Source organism: Crinia signifera, chromosome 2 (assembly GCF_055691185.1).
Source record: "Crinia signifera chromosome 2, ASM5569118v1, whole genome shotgun sequence".
NCBI lineage: Eukaryota > Metazoa > Chordata > Amphibia > Anura > Myobatrachidae > Crinia > Crinia signifera.
Genome location: NC_139218.1, coordinates 22,363,021 through 22,376,402, shown reverse-complemented (window position 1 = coordinate 22,376,402; position 13,382 = coordinate 22,363,021).

Below are 13,382 nucleotides of genomic sequence, written 5' to 3'. Positions count from 1 at the left end.
ACGGGGCAGGTGTATGTAACACAGGTATGGTGGTAGCAGGCACACGGGGCAGGTGTATGTAACACAGGTATGGTGGTAGCAGGCACACGGGGCAGGTGTATATAACACAGGTATGGTGGCAGCAGGCACACGGGGCAGGTGTATGTAACACAGGTATGGTGGTAGCAGGCACACGGGGCCGGTGTATATAACACAGGTACAGTATGGTGGTAGCAGGCACACGGGGCAGGTGTATATAACACAGGTATGGTGGCAGCAGGCACATGGGCAGGTGTATATAACACAGGTATGGTGGCAGCAGGTACATGGGGCAGGTGTATATAACACAGGTATGGTGGTAGCAGGCACATGGGCAGGTGTATATAGCACAGGTATGGTGGCAGCAGGTACATGGGGCAGGTGTATATAACAAAGGTATGGTGGCAGCAGGCACACGGGGCAGGTGTATATAACACAGGTATGGTGGCAGCAGGCACACGGGGCAGGTGTATATAACACAGGTATGGTGGTAGCAGGCACACGGGGCAGGTGTATATAACACAGGTATGGTGGTAGCAGGCACACGGGGCAGGTGTATATAACACAGGTACAGTATGGTGGTAGCAGGTACATGGGGCAGGTGTATATAACACATGTATGGTGGCAGCAGGCACATGGGGCAGGTGTATGTAACACAGGTATGGTGGCAGCAGGTACATGGGGCAGGTGTATATAACACATGTATGGTGGCAGCAGGCACACGGGGCAGGTGTATGTAACACAGGTATGGTGGTAGCAGGCACACGGGGCAGGTGTATGTAACACAGGTATGGTGGTAGCAGGCACACGGGGCAGGTGTATATAACACAGGTATGGTGGCAGCAGGTACACGGGGCAGGTGTATGTAACACAGGTATGGTGGTAGCAGGCACACAGGGCAGGTGTATGTAACACAGGTATGGTGGTAGCAGGCACACGGGGCAGGTGTATGTAACACAGGTATGATGGTAGCAGGCACATGGGGCAGGTGTATGTAACACAGGTATGATGGTAGCAGGCACATGGGGCAGGTGTATATAACACAGGTATGGTGGTAGCAGGCACACGGGGCAGGTGTATGTAACACAGGTATGATGGTAGCAGGCACATGGGGCAGGTGTATGTAACACAGGTATGATGGTAGCAGGCACATGGGGCAGGTGTATATAACACAGGTATGGTGGTAGCAGGCACACGGGGCAGGTGTATATAACACAGGTATGGTGGTAGCAGGCACACGGGGCAGGTGTATATAACACAGGTATGGGGGTAGCAGGTACATGGGGCAGGTGTATATAACACAGGTATGGTGGTAGCAGGTACACGGGGCAGGTGTATGTAACACAGGTATGGTGGTAGCAGGTGCACGGGGCAGGTGTATATAACACAGGTATGGTGGCAGCAGGTACACATGGGGCAGGTGTATATAACACAGGTATGGTGGCAGCAGGTACATGGGGCAGGTGTATATAACACAGGTATGGTGGCAGCAGGTACATGGGGCAGGTGTATGTAACACAGGTATGGTGGCAGCAGGTACATGGGGCAGGTGTATGTAACACAGGTATGGTGGTAGCAGGCACACGGGGCAGGTGTATGTAACACAGGTATGGTGGTAGCAGGTACACGGGGCAGGTGTATGTAACACAGGTATGGTGGCAGCAGGTGCACTGGGCAGGTGTATATAACACAGGTATGGTGGCAGCAGGCACACGGGGCCGGTGTATATAACACAGGTATGGTGGCAGCAGGTACATGGGGCAGGTGTATGTAACACAGGTATGGTGGCAGCAGGTACATGGGGCAGGTGTATGTAACACAGGTATGGTGGCAGCAGGCACACGGGGCAGGTGTATATAACACAGGTATGGTGGCAGCAGGCACACTGGGCAGGTGTATATAACACAGGTATGGTGGCAGCAGGCACACGGGGCAGGTGTATATAACACAGGTATGGTGGCAGCAGGGACACGGGGCAGGTGTATGTAACACAGGTATGGTGGTAGCTGGCACACGGGGCAGGTGTATGTAACACAGGTATGGGGGTAGCAGGCACATGGGGCAGGTGTATATAACACAGGTACAGTATGGTGGCAGCAGGCACACGGGGCAGGTGTATATAACACAGGTACAGTATGGTGGTAGCAGGCACACGGGGCAGGTGTATATAACACAGGTATGGTGGCAGCAGGCACACGGGGCAGGTGTATGTAACACAGGTATGGTGGCAGCAGGCACATGGGGCAGGTGTATATAGCACAGGTATGGTGGTAGCAGGTACATGGGGCAGGTGTATATAACACAGGTATGGTGTAAGCAGGCACACGGGGCAGGTGTATATAACACAGGTATGGTGGCAGCAGGCACACGGGGCAGGTGTATATAACACAGGTATGGTGGTAGCAGGCACACGGGGCAGGTGTATATAACACAGGTATGGTGGTAGCAGGTACATGGGGCAGGTGTATATAACACAGGTATGGTGGCAGCAGGCACACGGGGCAGGTGTATATAACACAGGTATGGTGGCAGCAGGTGCATGGGGCAGGTGTATATAACACAGGTATGGTGTAAGCAGGCACACGGGGCAGGTGTATATAACACAGGTATGGTGGTAGAAGGCACACGGGGCCAGGTGTATGTAACACAGGTATGGTGGTAGCAGGCACACGGGGCAGGTGTATATAGCACAGGTACAGTATGGTGGTAGCAGGCACATGGGGCAGGTGTATGTAACACAGGTATGGTGGCAGCAGGTACATGGGGCAGGTGTATATAACACAGGTATGGGGGTAGCTGGCACATGGGGCAGGTGTATGTTACACAGGTATGGTGGCAGCAGGTACATGGGGCAGGTGTATGTAACACAGGTATGGTGGCAGCAGGTACATGGGGCAGGTGTATATAACACAGGTATGGTGGCAGCAGGTACATGGGGCAGGTGTATGTAACACAGGTATGGTGGCAGCAGGTACATGGGGCAGGTGTATATAACACAGGTATGGTGGCAGCAGGTACATGGGGCAGGTGTATGTAACACAGGTATGGTGGCAGCAGGTACATGGGGCAGGTGTATGTAACACAGGTATGGTGGCAGCAGGCACACGGGGCAGGTGTATATAACACAGGTATGGTGGCAGCAGGCACACGGGGCAGGTGTATATAACACAGGTATGGTGGCAGCAGGCACACGGGGCAGGTGTATGTAACACAGGTATGGTGGCAGCAGGTACATGGGGCAGGTGTATGTAACACAGGTATGGTGGCAGCAGGTACATGGGGCAGGTGTATATAACACAGGTATGGTGGCAGCAGGTACATGGGGCAGGTGTATGTAACACAGGTATGGTGGCAGCAGGTACATGGGGCAGGTGTATGTAACACAGGTATGGTGGCAGCAGGCACACGGGGCAGGTGTATATAACACAGGTATGGTGGCAGCAGGCACACGGGGCAGGTGTATGTAACACAGGTATGGTGGCAGCAGGCACACAGGGCAGGTGTATATAACACAGGTATGGTGGCAGCAGGCACACGGGGCAGGTGTATGTAACACAGGTATGGTGGCAGCAGGCACACGGGGCAGGTGTATATAACACAGGTATGGTGGCAGCAGGCACACGGGGCAGGTGTATATAGCACAGGTACAGTATGGTGGTAGCAGGCACATGGGGCAGGTGTATGTAACACAGGTATGGTGGCTGCAGGTGCACGGGGCAGGTGTATATAACACAGGTATGGTGGCAGCAGGTGCACGGGGCAGGTGTATATAACACAGGTATGGTGGCAGCAGGTACACATGGGGCAGGTGTATATAACACAGGTATGGTGGCAGCAGGTACATGGGGCAGGTGTATATAACACAGGTATGGTGGCAGCAGGTACACGGGGCAGGTGTATATAACACAGGTATGGTGGTAGCAGGCACACGGGGCCAGGTGTATATAACACAGGTATGGTGGCAGCAGGTACATGGGGCAGGTGTATGTAACACAGGTATGGTGGCAGCAGGCACACGGGGCAGATGTATATAACACAGGTATGGTGGTAGCAGGTGCACGGGGCAGGTGTATGTAACACAGGTATGGTGGCAGCAGGTACATGGGGCAGGTGTATATAACACAGGTATGGTGGCAGCAGGTACATGGGGCAGGTGTATGTAACACAGGTATGGTGGTAGCAGGTGCACGGGGCAGGTGTATATAACACAGGTATGATGGTAGCAGGCACACGGGGCAGATGTATATAACACAGGTATGGTGGTAGCAGGTGCACGGGGCAGGTGTATGTAACACAGGTATGGTGGCAGCAGGTACATGGGGCAGGTGTATATAACACAGGTATGGTGGTAGCAGGCACACGGGGCAGGTGTATATAACACAGGTATGGTGGTAGCAGGCACACAGGGCAGGTGTATATAACACAGGTATGGTGGTAGCAGGCACACGGGGCAGGTGTATATAACACAGGTATGGTGGTAGCAGGCACACGGGGCAGGTGTATGTAACACAGGTATGGTGGTAGCAGGTACATGGGGCAGGTGTATGTAACACAGGTATGGTGGTAGCAGGTACATGGGGCAGGTGTATGTAACACAGGTATGGTGGTAGCAGGCACACGGGGCAGGTGTATGTAACACAGGTATGGTGGTAGCAGGTACATGGGGCAGGTGTATGTAACACAGGTATGGTGGTAGCAGGTACATGGGGCAGGGGTATGTAACACAGGTATGGTGGTAGCAGGTACATGGGGCAGGTGTATGTAACACAGGTATGGTGGTAGCAGGCACACGGGGCAGGTGTATGTAACACAGGTATGGTGGTAGCAGGTACATGGGGCAGGTGTATGTAACACAGGTATGATGGTAGCAGGCACACGGGGCAGGGGTATGTAACACAGGTATGGTGGCAGCAGGCACACGGGTCTGGTGTATATAACACAGGTATGGTGGCAGCAGGCACACAGGGCAGGTGTATATAACACAGGTATGGTGGCAGCAGGCACACGGGGCAGGTGTATGTAACACAGGTATGGTGGTAGCAGGCACACGGGGCAGGTGTATGTAACACAGGTATGGTGGTAGCAGGCACACGGGGCAGGTGTATATAACACAGGTATGGTGGCAGCAGGCACACGGGGCAGGTGTATGTAACACAGGTATGGTGGTAGCAGGCACACGGGGCCGGTGTATATAACACAGGTACAGTATGGTGGTAGCAGGCACACGGGGCAGGTGTATATAACACAGGTATGGTGGTAGCAGGCACATGGGCAGGTGTATATAACACAGGTATGGTGGCAGCAGGTACATGGGGCAGGTGTATATAACACAGGTATGGTGGTAGCAGGCACATGGGGCAGGTGTATATAACACAGGTATGGTGGCAGCAGGTACATGGGGCAGGTGTATATAACAAAGGTATGGTGGCAGCAGGCACACGGGGCAGGTGTATATAACACAGGTATGGTGGTAGCAGGCACACGGGGCAGGTGTATATAACACAGGTATGGTGGTAGCAGGCACACGGGGCAGGTGTATATAACACAGGTACAGTATGGTGGTAGCAGGTACATGGGGCAGGTGTATATAACACATGTATGGTGGCAGCAGGCACATGGGGCAGGTGTATGTAACACAGGTATGGTGGCAGCAGGTACATGGGGCAGGTGTATATAACACATGTATGGTGGCAGCAGGCACACGGGGCAGGTGTATGTAACACAGGTATGGTGGTAGCAGGCACACGGGGCAGGTGTATGTAACACAGGTATGGTGGTAGCAGGTACACGGGGCAGGTGTATGTAACACAGGTATGGTGGTAGCAGGCACACAGGGCAGGTGTATGTAACACAGGTATGGTGGTAGCAGGTACATGGGGCAGGTGTATATAACACAGGTATGGTGGCAGCAGGCACACGGGGCAGGTGTATGTAACACAGGTATGGTGGTAGCAGGCACACGGGGCAGGTGTATGTAACACAGGTATGATGGTAGCAGGCACATGGGGCAGGTGTATATAACACAGGTATGGTGGCAGCAGGCACACGGGGCAGGTGTATGTAACACAGGTATGATGGTAGCAGGCACATGGGGCAGGTGTATATAACACAGGTATGGTGGTAGCAGGTACACACGGGGCAGGTGTATATAACACAGGTATGGTGGTAGCAGGCACACGGGGCAGGTGTATATAACACAGGTATGGGGGTAGCAGGTACATGGGGCAGGTGTATATAACACAGGTATGGTGGTAGCAGGCACATGGGGCAGGTGTATGTAACACAGGTATGGTGGTAGCAGGTGCACGGGGCAGGTGTATATAACACAGGTATGGTGGCAGCAGGTACACATGGGGCAGGTGTATATAACACAGGTATGGTGGCAGCAGGTACATGGGGCAGGTGTATATAACACAGGTATGGTGGCAGCAGGTACATGGGGCAGGTGTATGTAACACAGGTATGGTGGCAGCAGGTACATGGGGCAGGTGTATGTAACACAGGTATGGTGGTAGCAGGTGCACGGGGCAGGTGTATATAACACAGGTATGGTGGTAGCAGGCACACGGGGCAGGGGTATGTAACACAGGTATGGTGGTAGCAGGCACACGGGGCAGGTGTATGTAACACAGGTATGGTGGTAGCAGGTACACGGGGCAGGTGTATGTAACACAGGTATGGTGGCAGCAGGTGCACTGGGCAGGTGTATATAACACAGGTATGGTGGCAGCAGGCACACGGGGCCGGTGTATATAACACAGGTATGGTGGCAGCAGGTACATGGGGCAGGTGTATGTAACACAGGTATGGTGGCAGCAGGTACATGGGGCAGGTGTATGTAACACAGGTATGGTGGCAGCAGGCACACGGGGCAGGTGTATATAACACAGGTATGGTGGCAGCAGGCACACGGGGCAGGTGTATATAACACAGGTATGGTGGTAGCAGGTACACACGGGGCAGGTGTATATAACACAGGTATGGTGGCAGCAGGCACACGGGGCAGGTGTATATAACACAGGTATGGTGGCAGCAGGGACACGGGGCAGGTGTATGTAACACAGGTATGGTGGTAGCTGGCACACGGGGCAGGTGTATGTAACACAGGTATGGTGGCAGCAGGCACACGGGGCAGGTGTATGTAACACAGGTATGGTGGTAGCAGGTACACGGGGCAGGTGTATATAACACAGGTATGGTGGCAGCAGGTACATGGGGCAGGTGTATATAACACAGGTACAGTATGGTGGCAGCAGGCACACGGGGCAGGTGTATATAACACAGGTACAGTATGGTGGTAGCAGGCACATGGGGCAGGTGTATGTAACACAGGTATGGTGGCAGCAGGCACATGGGGCAGGTGTATATAACACAGGTACAGTATGGTGGCAGCAGGCACACGGGGCAGGTGTATATAACACAGGTATGGTGGTAGCAGGCACACGGGGCAGGTGTATATAACACAGGTATGGTGGTAGCAGGCACATGGGGCAGGTGTATGTAACACAGGTATGGTGGCAGCAGGTACATGGGGCAGGTGTATATAACACAGGTATGGGGGTAGCTGGCACATGGGGCAGGTGTATGTTACACAGGTATGGTGGCAGCAGGTACATGGGGCAGGTGTATGTAACACAGGTATGGTGGCAGCAGGTACATGGGGCAGGTGTATATAACACAGGTATGGTGGCAGCAGGTACATGGGGCAGGTGTATGTAACACAGGTATGGTGGCAGCAGGTACATGGGGCAGGTGTATGTAACACAGGTATGGTGGCAGCAGGCACACGGGGCAGGTGTATATAACACAGGTATGGTGGCAGCAGGCACACGGGGCAGGTGTATGTAACACAGGTATGGTGGCAGCAGGCACACGGGGCAGGTGTATATAACACAGGTATGGTGGCAGCAGGCACACGGGGCAGGTGTATATAACACAGGTATGGTGGTAGCAGGTACATGGGGCAGATGTATATAACACAGGTATGGTGGTAGCAGGCACACGGGGCAGGTGTATGTAACACAGGTATGGTGGCAGCAGGCACATGGGGCAGGTGTATGTAACACAGGTATGGTGGCTGCAGGTACATGGGGCAGGTGTATATAACACAGGTATGGTGGCAGCAGGTGCACGGGGCAGGTGTATATAACACAGGTATGGTGGCAGCAGGTACACATGGGGCAGGTGTATATAACACAGGTATGGTGGCAGCAGGTACATGGGGCAGGTGTATATAACACAGGTATGGTGGCAGCAGGCACATGGGGCAGGTGTATATAACACAGGTATGGTGGTAGCAGGTACACGGGGCAGGTGTATGTAACACAGGTATGGTGGTAGCAGGTACACGGGGCAGGTGTATATAACACAGGTATGGGGGTAGCAGGTACATGGGGCAGGTGTATATAACACAGGTATGGTGGTAGCAGGCACACGGGGCAGGTGTATATAACACAGGTATGGTGGCAGCAGGCACATGGGGCAGGTGTATGTAACACAGGTATGGTGGCAGCAGGTACACGGGGCAGGTGTATATAACACAGGTATGGTGGCAGCAGGCACATGGGGCAGGTGTATGTAACACAGGTATGGTGGCAGCAGGTACACATGGGGCAGGTGTATATAACACAGGTATGGTGGCAGCAGGTGCACGGGGCAGGTGTATATAACACAGGTATGGTGGCAGCAGGCACACGGGGCCAGGTGTATATAACACAGGTATGGTGGCAGCAGGTACACGGGGCAGATGTATGTAACACAGGTATGGTGGCAGCAGGCACACGGGGTAGGTGTATGTAACACAGGTATGGTGGCAGCAGGCACACGGGGCAGATGTATATAACACAGGTATGGTGGTAGCAGGTACATGGGGCAGGTGTATATAACACAGGTATGGTGGTAGCAGGCACATGGGGCAGGTGTATATAACACAGGTATGGTGGCAGCAGGCACATGGGGCAGGAGTATATAACACAGGTATGGTGGCAGCAGGTACATGGGGCAGGAGTATATAACACAGGTATGGTGGCAGCAGGCACACGGGGCCAGGTGTATGTAACACAGGTATGGTGGCAGCAGGCACACGGGGCAGATGTATATAACACAGGTATGGTGGTAGCAGGCACACGGGGCAGGTGTATGTAACACAGGTATGGTGGCAGCAGGCACACGGGGCAGGTGTATATAACACAGGTATGGTGGCAGCAGGCACACGGGGCCAGGTGTATGTAACACAGGTATGGTGGCAGCAGGCACACGGGGCAGATGTATATAACACAGGTATGGTGGCAGCAGGTACACGGGGCAGGTGTATATAACACAGGTATGGTGGTAGCAGGCACACGGGGCAGGTGTATATAACACAGGTATGGTGGCAGCAGGTACATGGGGCAGGTGTATGTAACACAGGTATGGTGGCAGCAGGCACACGGGGCAGATGTATATAACACAGGTATGGTGGCAGCAGGCACACGGGGCAGGAGTATATAACACAGGTATGGTGGCAGCAGGCACACGGGGCAGGTGTATATAACACAGGTATGGTGGCAGCAGGCACACGGGGCAGGTGTATATAACACAGGTATGGTGGCAGCAGGCACACGGGGCCAGGTGTATGTAACACAGGTATGGTGGCAGCAGGCACACGGGGCAGGTGTATGTAACACAGGTATGGTGGTAGCAGGTACACGGGGCAGGTGTATATAACACAGGTATGGTGGTAGCAGGCACACGGGGCAGGTGTATATAACACAGGTATGGTGGCAGCAGGTACATGGGGCAGGTGTATGTAACACAGGTATGGTGGCAGCAGGCACACGGGGCAGATGTATATAACACAGGTATGGTGGCAGCAGGCACACGGGGCAGGAGTATATAACACAGGTATGGTGGCAGCAGGCACACGGGGCAGGTGTATATAACACAGGTATGGTGGCAGCAGGTACATGGGGCAGGTGTATATAACACAGGTATGGTGGTAGCAGGCACATGGGGCAGGTGTATATAACACAGGTATGGTGGTAGCAGGCACACGGGGCATGTGTATATAACACAGGTATGGTGGCAGCAGGTACATGGGGCAGGTGTATATAACACAGGTATGGTGGCAGCAGGTACATGGGGCAGGTGTATATAACACAGGTATGGTGGCAGCAGGCACACGGGGCAGGTGTATGTAACACAGGTATGGTGGCAGCAGGTACATGGGGCAGGTGTATATAACACAGGTATGGTGGTAGCAGGCACATGGGCCAGGTGTATATAACACAGGTATGGTGGCAGCAGGTACATGGGGCAGGTGTATGTAACACAGGTATGGTGGCAGCAGGCACACGGGGCAGGTGTATATAACACAGGTATGGTGGCAGCAGGTACATGGGGCAGGTGTATATAACACAGGTATGGTGTTAGCAGGTACACGGGGCAGGTGTATATAACACAGGTATGGTGGTAGCAGGTACACGGGGCAGGTGTATATAACACAGGTATGGTGGTAGCAGGCACACGGGGCAGGTGTATATAACACAGGTATGGTGGCAGCAGGCACACGGGGCAGGTGTATATAGCACAGGTATGGTGTTAGCAGGTACACGGGGCAGGTGTATATAACACAGGTATGGTGGTAGCAGGTACACGGGGCAGGTGTATATAACACAGGTATGGTGGTAGCAGGCACACGGGGCAGGTGTATATAACACAGGTATGGTGGCAGCAGGCACACGGGGCCAGGTGTATGTAACACAGGTATGGTGGTAGCAGGCACACGGGGCAGGTGTATATAACACAGGTATGGTGGCAGCAGGTGCACGGGGCAGGTGTATATAACACAGGTATGGTGGCAGCAGGTGCACGGGGCAGGTGTATATAACACAGGTATGGTGGCAGCAGGTACACATGGGGCAGGTGTATATAACACAGGTATGGTGGCAGCAGGTACACGGGGCAGGTGTATATAACACAGGTATGGTGGCAGCAGGCACACGGGGCCAGGTGTATATAACACAGGTATGGTGGCAGCAGGTACATGGGGCAGGTGTATGTAACACAGGTATGGTGGCAGCAGGCACACGGGGCAGATGTATATAACACAGGTATGGTGGTAGCAGGTGCACGGGGCAGGTGTATGTAACACAGGTATGGTGGCCGCAGGTACATGGGGCAGGTGTATGTAACACAGGTATGGTGGCAGCAGGTACACAGGGCAGGTGTATGTAACACAGGTATGGTGGCAGCAGGTACACAGGGCAGGTGTATGTAACACAGGTATGGTGGCCGCAGGTACATGGGGCAGGTGTATATAACACAGGTATGGTGGTAGCAGGCACACGGGGCAGGTGTATATAACACAGGTATGGTGGCAGCAGGTACATGGGGCAGGTGTATATAACACAGGTATGGTGGTAGCAGGCACACGGGGCAGGTGTATATAACACAGGTATGGTGGCAGCAGGTACATGGGGCAGGTGTATATAACACAGGTATGGTGGCAGCAGGTACACGGGGCAGGTGTATGTAACACAGGTATGGTGGTAGCAGGTGCACGGGGCAGGTGTATATAACACAGGTATGATGGTAGCAGGCACACGGGGCAGATGTATATAACACAGGTATGGTGGTAGCAGGTGCACGGGGCAGGTGTATGTAACACAGGTATGGTGGCAGCAGGTACATGGGGCAGGTGTATATAACACAGGTATGGTGGTAGCAGGCACACGGGGCAGGTGTATGTAACACAGGTATGGTGGCAGCAGGTACATGGGGCAGGTGTATATAACACAGGTATGGTGGCAGCAGGCACACTGGGCAGGTGTATATAACACAGGTATGGTGGTAGCAGGCACACGGGGCAGGTGTATGTAAGAAAGGTATAGGGGCAGCAGGCACACGGGGCAGGTGTATATAACACAGGTATGGTGGTAGCAGGCACACGGGGCAGGTGTATATAACACAGGTATGGTGGTAGCAGGCACACAGGGCAGGTGTATATAACACAGGTATGGTGGTAGCAGGCACACGGGGCAGGAGTATATAACACAGGTATGGTGGTAGCAGGCACACGGGGCAGGGGTATGTAACACAGGTATGGTGGTAGCAGGTACATGGGGCAGGTGTATGTAACACAGGTATGGTGGTAGCAGGCACACGGGGCAGGTGTATGTAACACAGGTATGGTGGTAGCAGGTACATGGGGCAGGTGTATGTAACACAGGTATGATGGTAGCAGGCACACGGGGCAGGGGTATGTAACACAGGTATGGTGGCAGCAGGCACACGGGTCTGGTGTATATAACACAGGTATGGTGGCAGCAGGCACACAGGGCAGGTGTATATAACACAGGTATGGTGGCAGCAGGCACACGGGGCAGGTGTATATAACACAGGTATGGTGGTAGCAGGCACACGGGGCAGGTGTATATAACACAGGTATGGTGGCAGCAGGTTGATACCCATGAAATACTGGGGGTCCTTCCCAGAAATCCTCCTGCCTGTCAGTCAGGCTGCTTGCACCTCCATGATCTAAATATTTGAGGAAGGTGTTTGCAGCCAAGGCCTGAAAAAGGCGACTATGCGCAAGCATAGGGGCCCACCATCGGCTATGGTGCAGATTTGAACCTTCTGCAAGCAGGCCTGAATCGGCCCCTCAGTTGCAGCTTTTCATGTTTCTCTCAGTGAATTTGTCCTTTAATTATGTAAATGAGCCAAAGGTGAGTGGAAACTTGGATTGTGTGTAACTAACGCGATCATATATTAACCGCCCATCCACAGTCACCAGATGTGTACCACATTGTAACGTCTAACGCTGCTCAGACGGGTGTAACGCAATCCTTGTTATATACAATTACTCACATACTGCATGACAGCTACAGGAAATATCTCACTGCAAAAGTAGCCAAGCGCATGAATCATCATCATCAATGGGAAAATCAGACTACAGGTGCATCGTGTTATACCCCCCATGACCCCCAGGGGCCCGATGTGCAGCTACACAAAAGTGTACGTGCACAACACAAATACCCCTTTTACACCAAAAGTATCGGGTCGCATCCGGGTTTTTGGACCCTGGTGCGACCCGGCAGTTGTTCAATTTTACACAAGCGTCCCCCGGCATTATGCGGGGTAGGGAACGCTGGTGAATTCAGGCCCTGAGCCGGCGCTCGGAAATGACATCATCTCCAAGCGCCGGAAAACCCGCCGACCGTCACCCCCGCAATGCCGACCGACGCACCGGGTGAGAAATTACCTTTATTATATAGTGCCTTGTGCACCTGTCACCGGGAGATGAATTACCATTATTATATAGTGCCTTGTGCACCTGACACCGGGGGAGGAATTAGCATTATTATATAGTGCCTTGTGCACCTGTC